This window comes from Anabrus simplex, chromosome X (assembly GCF_040414725.1).
Source record: "Anabrus simplex isolate iqAnaSimp1 chromosome X, ASM4041472v1, whole genome shotgun sequence".
Taxonomy (NCBI): Eukaryota; Metazoa; Arthropoda; class Insecta; order Orthoptera; family Tettigoniidae; genus Anabrus; species Anabrus simplex.
The window spans coordinates 90,610,065-90,623,329 of NC_090279.1; positions in this window are offsets into that span (position 1 = coordinate 90,610,065).

Sequence of the window (13,265 nt, forward strand, 5' to 3'; positions counted from 1 at the left end):
ACATGAAACTTTGTGAAAAACACCCTAGTAAGAGGATCACATCGATATTAACCCTTTCCCGCCCGCATTTTCACTCCGCTTATCCCCAGGTTTCAACCTATTATTTAGCAAAAACTGAAACAGACCGTATTGTTTCAGAGAAAGTTAAATACAGTAAAAACTATTCATCACAATGAATTCAAATTTTCAATAACATTAGAAAATATACCATCACATCCATTTCTCTGTTTATTGAGTCATGTGTTTTTCACCCCCCCCCCCTCCTCGTGATACTCGACACAGAGACAGTCTGCATTTGTCACATTCCCACGTTGTCTGAATCCCTCAAAACCAATAATCACGTGATCTTGGAAGTGGAATGACACCCATGTATATAAGATTTTATTTCATCTGGGTAAGTGTCTTCCCATTCTGTTTTTATCTTACCGGAATGCGACTGTTTGAAGGCTGCATTGTTATATGCGCAATAGGCTATGTCACTGAATAATTTTTCTCGTCCTAACATACGTAAGAAAAATCTCTTTCCTCTAATACTCTTTCCGAATTATGCGCAGGTTCAACATCATCCATTTAATCATTCGGAGTAACGAAACGTAATATTTGTGTTACCTGAACTGCCGTGGCATCGCCATCAGGTCCGATTCGTTTTCATTCATATCACTGTTATCACTAAAATTATCTTCGTTGATATATTATTCACTCATTAAACATTCACCTGCACCCCTACTCAAGGATTCTGTGTCACTTTTTTCGCCCATATTCAGCTCAGTTTCAATATACGCGATATTCAATCCCGCCATGTTCACGAACGAAACAGCTGACCCGCGCTCGCGGAAGTTCAAGACCGTTGCCTAGGCAACGTCAAGACAGATTATCTCTCTTCCTTTATTTTCTAAGACTTGTAGATTGCACTGCGTGTTCATAAATGCCTTATCAACACTTCACTGATGAGAAAAATAAAAAACTATCGCACAGATCGCAGACGAATGCAGATAATGCAGCCGGGCGCTTTCGGGCGCTAAGGGCCGGAAAGGGTTAACAGAAGGTAGCACACTGTATATAAACATCTACCTACACTCTGGAACACATCGTCGTCACGAGCGAGAGGAATTTCTGACCACACAACTACCATTCTTTCTACGACGTAACTCCAAAGACTTAATTTTCGGTGGGGATTTTATTTGTGTTTTACGGGCAAAAGACCAGAGAGGAGAATTCAGCCCTCCTCGAGCGCTTGAAAGGATATGTCAGGACTTAGAGCTTCGTGATGGATGGGAAAGTAAACACGACAATTTCTTACAATTTACATTATTCCGAGGAGCATCGGCTTCTAGAATTGACAGATTTTACGTAAACAGAGACCTAGCACCGCACGTACATGACATCAGTGCTAAATAATACTCTTCAGTGATCATCACGCTGTCCTACTGAAGATTCGTACCACTAGGAGAAAACCTGTTATCGGGAAGTGATATTGGAAACTAATTAATACGTTCCTTGATGACGAGCAAGTGAAACAGAACTTTCAACGGATGTGGTCGAATATGCTCAGTCGTCTCATCCAACAGGGTGCTTTAACTGTACACAAATGGTTGCATAAGCTTAAACCGGCGATTCAAACCTTCTTTAAGAAACATGCAGCAGAAAAGCAAGCAACAGACGGAAAACTCTGCACTCTTACTACACTATACTAACTGTCCTTATGGTGCGTCAACAAGCAGGTTACAACGTAAACTGTCACATAGCCGCAGTTAAACGAAGAACAACAGGCATTCAGGAGAACATCCTACACGGTTCTTTAGTTCGTTCGTGTTCTAATTCACCCTTAGCATAAGAGAAACTCAGCTTTTTCATATAGCCCATGAAAAAAGAAACGGGGAGAGCAAAATAATATCTACTCTTCATACAGATGACAACAGACGACTTTTATCTACTAAAGACTGTCTAAATGAAACTGAGAAATACTTTAGAGAAACGTTCCGGGACTGTGTGAAATCCCCGCTAGTTCAAACGACCATTCGGTCTTTCTCCGAACAACAACTCAATGATAATGACAGGCAGCAGATCCTCCGTCCAACTGAAGAAATTGAACTATTCGAGACCCTACGAACGGCCAGTAACACATCAGCTCCAGGCCCTGATGGTCTGACTTATTTTTTTCTACAAAAAGTACTGGATCATCACGAAAACAACGCTTTTAACACTGATGCAAATATTGTTCGCTAATCTACAAGATTGCACAGGCGCTAATGAAGGAATTATAATCATTATACACAAAGACTCCGCACCACGAAATGTATCGGATTTCCGCCCGATAATACTCCTCAACACCGATTACAAACTTTTCATGGAAACACTGGCGAAAAGAATACGACCCTACCTTAATAACATCATGAAAGTAGGGCAAACATGTGCTATTCCCGACAGGAAAAGAAACCACTTCCTACAAGCAGTAGGAAATGCAGTGTTACATTTTGAAGCAGAACCAACTGAAATGGCCGCGATATTAAACCTGGACTTCTGAAAAGCTTTCGACAGAGTGCATCATGGGTACTTGTTAACAGTGCTGCAACGCTTGCGTCTCCCAACCGCAATATGCAATCTTATTCGAACCCTTTATAGTTCGGCGCATTCTCGAATACTTCGTAATGGACACTTTTCCAGACCAATTCCAATTAAAACAAGGATGTCCCCTATCAATGACTCGTTTTGCTTTTAAGTATTGACCCCTTTATTTGGGAAGTCCACTTTGTAATGTGCACGATTCCCAACCCTCAGAGCCTGTTTACGATTGCAGCCTATGCTGATGACGTCACTATATTACTGCAGACACAGTTGAAGAGTTCATTACGCGTTTTCCTTCTTATTCAAATCCTAGCCGAAATATTATTTCTGTAATGTGTTCCTTGGTTCAATACCCTCATAGTTCTTGCTTTTTGAAAAATATCCGCACCGAAGGCTTAAGTTAAACTCTGCATAGACTCACATTAGCGCTCGTAGTGGTAGCAAAAGGCAAACTGATAATCTAATCGACCGGATAACGATGATTAAACAAAGCGTTGCAGTTTGTAGAAATAAATATAGAATATATTCTCATAGTTTGTTGTGATATTTTATTTACTTAAAATTCGTACGTCATATTTCTGGGATGATTTCAGCATCGAGTTGCTTGCCTGAAGGCCCAGAACTGTGGATATTCCTCTGTTTTCTTCTTGCGTTATGCCAGATGTAGAAGCACATGTGCTCATTATTACCAATGTGTTCATAAAACATCCCTGCACACTTTTACTCATACCCCATCTGTCTTAAGATATGAAACATATGACACCATTTTAAACGTCCCATTATCAGGATCACCTGTTTATTATCAACATGTGATGTTCTCTTACCTCTGCTGCCAAGAGACCAATATTCCTCCAATAATCATTCTCGTACGGTTTCACGAAGTCCCTCTTTACACTTTGCTCGACAGTCTCTAAGTGGTTCCATTAGTCTGGCTATAAAATGGTATAAGATTTTCCCTTTGCGCTGTTTTGAACCTGAGAACAGCATTCCTCTGGCGAGAAACATGATGGAAACATTAACATCTTTTCCACTTGAGCTTCCCACTTACACAGCCAGAAAATCTGAATCGTTTCCCTGTTTCACTTTCATCTAACTGTTGAATGACTAACTATTCAGTGTCGCTAACCATACAGTTTAGGGACCCTACTTTCCGATACGACGTGTGGCACGTTGGCACTACACGTCATGATTTATTTCCTGAATTGTCAGAATTACGTATTGCCACTGCAGTCACCAGTCTTACATTTGTGAGTTTAATTTTAAATCTGTTTGGCCAATACCAGGTGGCATTTGATAACGTAGCTTGTGTGAACGCAGCATTTTATTAATTTTGGTTTTATTTCGTCCAATGATTACGTACAGAATTCAATTAGGATGTCTGAGGAGAACGAAATGTCATCAAGAACTCCTACGAAATGAAAGCAACATTACCTCGATCAAAAAATTTACTTCCGACATTGCTACGGGGTATTGAAGGAGGAAGGCGGTGAGTTGTCACTCGTAGTGATGTGGACCTTATGACAGGAGTTTCACAATTAATTGGGGCAGGTGTTAATTTTAATTTTATTTTTATTTTTATGGTAATTTTCTGATAATGAGAATCATTTGAAAAGGGAAAATATTTCGTTATGAACCTAACCTAAAATGTCTTTTGTATTCTTATTGACTTACGGCATATATGCATGTAATATATTTTCCCATGTGTATTATTACAGTGAGGTTTCATTTAGATTCCTATTGTGTTTATTGGGTAACATCTGCCACCTGGGCGACTGTCCTAAATGCTTCCAGTGATGATGGGTGGTTTGCACACCATTTCCAGTGGTGAAATCCTCCACTCTCTTGTAAATCAATAGTTTCAGATTGCAACTGAAGAGCACTCTGTATATTGTCACAGCAAGCTGCTTCTGAGATCTGGTAGCTAGGAAGGCTGCTGCCGCTGCTGTACCATATGTTACAGTTGTCAGTTCGTAGTTAGAGTGTGGGGTCTAGGAGATTCCCTGAGGATAATCCGCTGAACCTTCCTATCATCTGCATGAACCATGACTTACCGCTACATATCAGTAATATCTGCAGTGAAGGCAAAGGTATGCATTATAAATCTTAGAATAATAGTGTAAATATCATCTTGTATTGTCGTTCCCACCATCAATATATCATTCAATGAAATATTGTTAGAAGGTTTAACATGCGCATTATATACAACCCTCGCTTTTGTAGTTCAGCTACTAATAGAAACAGACTTTCAACGTATTAGGTCGTGTTACGTACATGTAGTACGTGTTGAAGAGATGTTAAGTACAGAACAAAAATGGCCAGCCGGACACCAGTGGGATCCGAACCCACAACCCCCCGATTTCGCGTCGGTTGCTCTACCAATTGAGCTATGGTGGCCTAGGCCATCTTTGTTCTACTAAGCTCAAAACTGGATGATGGGGTAGATAAAAGCTTCCACCTTCATTCCCTGTCGTTAACCATATGCTCCATGGACTCATACCCGTGAAGAAGGTTACAGTACTCGTGCTGAAGTGAGGGCTCCCATCTGAAAAATCGTTCTAGTTGAGTTAGTCTTCACGTTTGAAGGAGTTTACCAGAACCTCAGGTTTCTGCTTGAGGGACCTAAAGCATCCCTAGTGGTATTCTCTGTAAAGTGCCTTTCTGTGGCTCTCTCTTCTCTTGTCATGACTGTGGACATAAGCTCCTCTGCTTTCCAGAACTGCTGTAACTGGGTGTCTAACCTGTCCTGTGACTTCAAGGAACATGTGATTAGAGTAAAACACTATTCTCTTCCCTCTGATGATAGTGTCCAGCAATAATCCATCATAGTTCAGTGTCTTAAAGAGTAGGATAATCTGGTGATCGAGTTCTGTGACCAAGTTTCAATAATGAAAAGAAATGTTCTGCGGCTATTAAAACTCAATGTCACCTGGCGGGAAGAACTTGGGGTCAGCGAGCTTCAAGTCAGGGAGCAAGTTCCAATGTTCATGCTGAATGTAGAGCTAACCACTCTATCCCACCAAGTGCCAAGTTATGGATAGTGGAAGCCTTTACCTATCACCCTTCCAATGGCGGACATGATTTTGCTTTATGCTTTCAAAATACATGTTTATTATGTTTGTTTATTCATACTCCCTGCTTTGTAATTCAGTGACTATGGAATGGCTCTTGATGTTGTAAATTACCTATATTGATATTTATTGAATACTTTTGTTGTTGTTGTTGTTGTTATTATTATTACTAAACATCTATTAAAATGTAAATAAACTAATATTTAATATAGTAACTAATATTTAATATAGTAAATTATGCTTATCTTTTTGGATTCATTTATTTTATTGTATATAGTTATTGCTATGACATTATGACTTCTTTATGATGTAGATGCAACATAAAAGTATTTCTTCCCAAATAGATTTGTTATACACCCCCTTTGGGTGAGGCACGCAGACGAAGAATACACCCACGGTATACCCTACCTGTTGTAAGAGGCGACTATAAGGGGCGACCAAGGGATGTTAGTGTTAGAGCCATGAAACTAATTGCGATTAGTACCATCGTGCGGGGAACTCCATGGGTCGCCTTTACTTGCGAATAGTACCACTATGATAGGTACACAATAGGTTTGTGATTAGTAGCAACATAAGGTGAGTCTGTATGGGTTTTCCGGTACCCGTGATTAGTACCATTGTGAGAAACAGCACGGGTCTAGGCGTTGTCTGTGATTAGTACCACTATATCAGCGACACCGCGGGTCTGAGTTGCCTGTAATTGGTACCCACTATATGAAGAACACCACGGGAATAACGGCACACTGATTAGTACACCTGGGACAGGAACACCATGGGTTTGCGTTGCCTATGCGTAGCGCCATAATGTGAGAAACACCATAGGTCCGCGTTACCTATGCGAAGTGTGTAGTACCACAATGTGTGGAACACCGTGAGTCTACGCTATTTTTGATTAGTACAGCAACATGACAAATACTATGATTCTACTTTACTAGCGTTAAGTGTATTTATGAGGGGCCGTTGACCAGATTTTTAGACCCCTTTAGACAACAAGCACCCTCGATTCTGAATTGTACTTTAGAAGCAGTCCGTTGGTCATTAATACTATCGTTTATGATAGTATCTGGGTGGGATCCACCGACTGTTTTAAATTCATATCCACACATTTATTCTTCATCATCACGCTTTGTATTCTGGTCAGTGGATGGTTATGAACTTTTAAATTCTCATTATATTTCGTCTCATTTCATAACACTAGGGACTGATGACCTAGATGTTAGGCCCCTTTAAAAATGAATCATCTGGTTTATTATACTTGCACTAATAAGACTAGAGAGTAGGGAAGTATTTTTTATTACATTACATAATGTTCTTTCTTATATTTACCAGGTGGCTCTCGAACGCCGTACATTCTACGTATAAATGCCCCGCGTGCACAAATGATGAATGGGAAGTCTACCAACTAATTTTCACAGGGGAATTACTGCCAGCGGGCAGGTTACATCAAAATAAGAAGTGATAAGAAACGGAGTGTTACTCAGCGCTTCCGGTCTAATGCACCGCTTGCATGGGTAAACATCGTTTTCGACCGCATAGTTCTAGGCTGGTGTATGGTACAGCCGCACTATATTTGCTGTCTGCATATCAGCAATGTCTAGTGTGATTAGTAGCGACGAATGCACAGACAATATTTTAATGTGGACAATCTGGTCGGAATGCAACAGAAGCTCCAATCAGAAGTATGCCTTCTACACACTTACTTCACCGAACAGTATTAGTTTTTGTTTCATACAAGCAACACTTCTATCGAGTGAAATGTCTACACGTGTATAAATTAATAAGTTATTAGATTTCCTTTTCTTCATCTTTGGCGTGTCTACAAACAGTAGCGGCGGTTAGGAGGTGGGGTGAAGAGGGACAGTCGCTCCGCTACCCCAACTTTGTGGAGTAAACATTATATTTTTATTCCACATTAGCCAGATGGAACTAGGAAGTATTTTAAAAGAGCTATTTGTAAAAACCTTGTTATCTTATAATTCCCTCGTTTATTTTCTTTATATATTAACATAATTATTGATGGAAATACAAACAAAATGCTGTTCGTCGCGGCTAACCAATTTGTATAGCACTACGGCAAGTAGTGGGCCCAGGAAACGACCTGGGGGAGTCTCTACGAACATCTTGAGACTCTGGCTAGAAACGGGGGTGTGATGCGAATATATGAACTCACCAAGAGAGTTCACTTAGCCTCTCACACCTCAATTCTCCAAATCCTACCTACGCGTGGTGCCCCTGTTAAGCTGAGCAACCTAGTGGAAGGTTGAGTTTACAACCCCAGCGGGAAACTGGGTCAGTGAGCCAACAGGAGTGGAGGACAGTGGAAGGCAACGGGAAACCACCACTGTAATTTTCCCAAGAAAACCCCATAGCTTTGCTCAATTCAAAATATTCCGGAGTTTCAAGTTCCCCAGTCGGATCACCGGGGGGAACTACGTTGAGAGAAGCCTCAAGAAATGTGCGATGCTGTGAGGAACAGTACTGTTTAGGAACTTGGAATGTAAGATCCATGTATCAAGGAAAGCTGGATATAGTCAAACGAGAAATGAAGAGACTGGGCATCGATATAGTGGGAATAAGCGAAGTGAGATGGATTGGTATTGGTGAATTTGCTACAGATGAGTACATGGTATACTATTCTGGACATGAAAACCAAAGGAAAAATGGAGTTGCCCTCATAGTTAGCAACAGGGTGCGTAACACTATAATGCGGTGCAATTTTAAAACTGATAGAATGATGTCTGTACGTTTTCAAGGCCAACCTTTTAACATCACAGTCATACAAATTTACGCACCAACCACTGAAGCTGAAGAGGAAGATATTGACTAGTTTTATGAAGACTTACGAGAATTGCTACAGTTAACACCAAAGGAGGATGTCGTCTTCATTATTGGCGACTGGAATGCCAGAGTAGGAAATCAAACTGTAGATGGAGTAACGGGAAAATTTGGCCTTGGCACAACAAATGAAGCTGGACAGAGACTCCTAGAATTCTGTCAAGACAACTCACTGGTCATTACCAACACACTGTTTCAATTGCCCAAACGACGCCTATACACCTGGACCTCGCCAGATGGTAAATGTCGGAATCAGATCGACTACATACTCTGTAGTCAAAGGTGGAGGAGTGCTGTACAGTCATCCAAAACAAGGCCTGGGGCTGATTGTGGATCAGATCACGAGCTCTAAATTTCCAAATTCCGGCTCAAATTAAAGAGGATTGACAGAGCTAAACCATCAAGCAGATATGACCTAAATAGCATACCTCTTGAATATACAGTAGAGGTTAGAAACAGATTTAATGGTTTAGATTTAAGAGATAGAGTTCCAGAAGAGCTATGGTCAGAAGTACGTTGTGTTGTTAAGGAGACAGCGGAAAAGCATATTCCCAAGAAAAAGAACGAGAATAAGGCCAAATGGTTATCGGGTGAAGCACTACAAATAGCAGAAGAAGGAAGGAATGCAAAAATCAAAGGGGAAAGATCGAAAATGTCTAAATTAAATGCAGAGTTTCAGAAACTAGCTAGAAGAAATAAGAAGGCCTTTTTGAATGAACAGTGCAAGGAAGTTGAGGAAAATAACAGACTGGGTAAGACAAGAGATCTTTACATAAGAATTGGAGACATCAGAGGAAAATTCCAGGCTAAGATTGGAATGATAAAAGATAAAAATGGAAAAGATCTTACTGAAGCAGAGGATATTACAGAAAGGTGGAGGGAATATGTAGGCAAATTGTATAGGAAAGATGGGAATACTCCTGATGATGAAGTTACTCTGTTGTCAGAGCCAGAACCAGATATCTTAGAAAGTGAGGTCAAGTGGGCCCTAGAAAGTACTGCAAACAATGAGGCAAGTGGTTACGATGGAATCCCAGCAGAACTGTTCAAAATCCTAGGAGAGGATGCTGTGAAAGTGCTACATTCAATATGTCAGCAAATATGGAAAACCCAGCAGTAGCCAAAAGATTGGAAAAACTCAGTGTTCATCCCAATTCCAAAGAAGGGCAGCGCTAAAGAATGTTCAAACTACCGAACACCGGGCGAGTTGGCCGTGCGCGTAGAGGCGCGCGGCTGTGAGATAGTAGGTTCGAATCCCACTATCGGCAGCCCTGAAAATGGTTTTCCGTGGTTTCCCATTTTCACACCAGGCAAATGCTGGGGCTGTACCTTAATTAAGGCCACGGCCGCTTCCTTCCAACTCCTAGGCCTTTCCTATCCCATCGTCGCCATAAGACCTATCTGTGTCGGCGCGACGTAAAGCCCCTAGCAAAAAAAAAACTACCGAACAATCGCACTTATATCGCATGCTAGTAAGATTATGCTGAAGATCCTGCAAAATAGGCTTCGGCAGTATGTAGATCGAGAACTACCTGAAGAACAAGCCGGTTTCCGCAAAGGCAGAGGAACCAGAGATCAAATTGCTAATATTCGCTGGATTATGGAGAAAGCAAGAGAATTCCAGAAAGACCTATACTTATGCTTTATTGACTATGCTCAAGCCTTTGACTGTGTCGACCACAATAAATTGTGGCAAGTACTCAAGACTATGGGAGTACCAGATCATCTTATTTGCCTTATGAGAAATCTCTACTCTGATCAGGAAGCTACGGTGAGAACCCTATATGGAACAACTGAATGGGTCAAGGTTGAGAAAGGTGTACGTCAAGGCTGCATATTGTCACCTTACTTATTCAACTTATATGCAGAGTATGTGATGAGGAATGCCAAATTAGATGAAACAGAAACTGGAGCTAAAATTGGTGGGATACATATAAATAACCTTAGATATGCTGATGACACCACCCTGTTGGCAGAAAGTGAAGAACAACTTAAGTATCTACTAATGAAGGTGAAAGAAGAAAGTGCAAAAGATGGACTAAGATTGAATGTCAAGAAAACAAAGATCATGGCAACTAAACCTATCACCTCCTGGCATATAAATGGTGAAACAATGGAGGTTGTTCCTAGTTTCATCTACTTGGGCTCCAAAATAACTGCTGATGGCGATTGCAGCCATGAAATTAAGAGACGCTTGCTCCTTGGGAGGAAGGCAATGGCCAACCTTGATAACGTTTTCAAGAGTAGAGACGTAACTTTAAGAACGAAGATTCGTATAGTGAAGGCTATGGTCTTCCCAGTAGCAATGTACAGAAGCGAAACCTGGACAGTAAGAAAGGCTGAGCGCCGAAGAATAGATGCATTTGAACTATGTTGTTGGAGAAAACTCCTTAGAGTTCCGTGGACTGCGAAGAGATCTAATAAGTCCATATTACAGGAAATCAACCCAGGCTGTTCACTGGAAGGTCAAATACTCAGGCAAAAACTAAAGTACTTCGGTCATATCATGAGAAAACATGATTCACTGGAAAAGACCTTAATGCTGGGGAAGACTGATGGTAACAGGAGAAGAGGGCGACAACGGATGAGGTGGATTGATGACATCAAGGAAGCCACGGCTCTCAATTTAGAAAGACTTCGGAAAATAGTATACGACAGGAAGAAATGGCGCACTTTGGTCTATGGGGTCACGGAGAGTCGAAAGCGACTAAACGACTAACAACAACAACAACAACAACAACAACGGCAAGTAGTGGAGACTTTGCATGTGCTGTGATGAAGGGTAGTATGGGTACATATTTTTTTGCCGAGGTCGTGGCCACTGAGTTATAATTCACCCACTTGCTGCGCGCATTCATCAGTCTGGCAGTCTCTTTAGTGTCTGTTAGTTTCTTAGTGAGTATTCAAATACTAAATGATTTTAATTGCATAATCATGCCGTAATTCCATTTAATAATACCGAGCGAGGTGGCCGTGGGGTTACGGGCGCGCAGCTCTGAGCTTGCACGCGGGAGGTCACTGTCAGCAGCCCTGAAGATGGTTTTCCGTGGTTTCGCATGTTAACACCAGGCAAGTGCTGGGGCTGTACCTTATTTAAGGCCACGGTCGCTTCCTTTCCACGCGTAGCCCTTTCCTGTCTCATCGTCGCCATAAATCCTATAAATGTCGGTGCGACGTAAAGCCAATAGTAAAAAAGTGTTGAGTTATAATCGCATTTCAACGGGAGCTATTACCAACGTTCCTAAATTATTTCTTTGTGTTGTATTATTTATTAAGTAAATTCCCCGCAGTATGTTTGTGAGAGCTGGTGAAAATTTTATTAAACAGTATTGAATCAAAATTTCAAAAAAAAAAAAACTATTATTACGATTAAGCCAAGGGGTAGATTAATTACATTTGCATATAAAATAACATAATACAAAGGAAATAATTTAGTCCGGTGAAAGTACAGTTGGTATTCTCTCGCGTTGAAATTAAAATTACAATTAAATATATCTTTTTTTTTACAATTGACTTTACGTCGCACCGACGCAGATAGAACTTATAGGAAAGAAGGGGCCGTGGCCTTAATTAAGGTACAGCCTCACCATTAGCCTGGTATGAAAATGGGAAACCACGGAAAACTATCTTCAGGGCTGTCGACAGTGGGATTCGAAACAAATATCTCCCGAGTGCAAGCTCACAGCTGCGCGCCCGTAATCCCACGGCCAGCTCTCCCGGTACAATTACATAGATGTACGGCATGACTATGCAATTAAAAATCATTTAGTATTTGAATACACACTGAGATACTAACAGACAATAAAGAAACTACCAGACTGACGAATGCGCGTGGCATGCGGGTGAATTATAACTCATTGGCCTCGGCCTCGGCAAAAAATATGTACCCCTACAGCACATGCCGTGTCTCCACTACTTGCCGTAGCCCCCTCCCCTAAACCCCATGACACTACAGCCCTTGAAGCGCCTTGGCCTACCAAGCGACCACTGCTTAGCCCGAAGTTCTGCAGATTACGAGGTGTCGTGTGGTCAGCACGACGAATCCTGTCGGCTGTTATTCTTGGTTTTCGAGACCGGGGCCGCTACCTCACCGTCAGATAGCTCCTCAATTCTAATCACGTAGGCTGAGTGGACCTCGAACCAGCCCTCAGGTCCAGGTAAAAATCCCTGACTTGACCGGCAATCGAACCCGGGGCCTCCGGGTGAGAGGCACGCACGCTACCCAACACAACGGGGCCACTTGCCGTAGCGCTATACAATAAAGCAACGATTTAGCATATAAGACAATAAGGTTTGTACAAATAGCTTTTCTAAAATGATTCCTAGTTCCAGCTGACTAAAGTGGAATAAAATGTTATATTTACTCTACAAAGTTGGGGTGGGAGCGACTGTCCCGCCGCTACTGTTTGTAGACACGCCAAAGATGCAGTAAATGGAATCTAATAACTTATTAATTTATACACATGTAGACATTCAACTCGAAATAAGAGTTGATTGTATGGAACAAAAACTAATACTGTTCGGCGAAATATGAGTGTAGAAGGCGTACGTCCGTTTGGAGCTTCTGTTGCACTCCGACTAGGTTGTTCAGTTAAAATAATGTCTGTGTATTCACCATTGCTATTCACAGTAGCCATTGCTGATATGCAGAAAATAAATATAGTGCGGCTGTACCATACACCACCCTAGAACTATGCGGTCAAAAACGATGTTTACTAATGCAAGGGGTGAATTAGACGGCAAACGCTGAGTAACATGCTGCGAGCGACACTCCGTTTCATATCTCTTGATATTCTG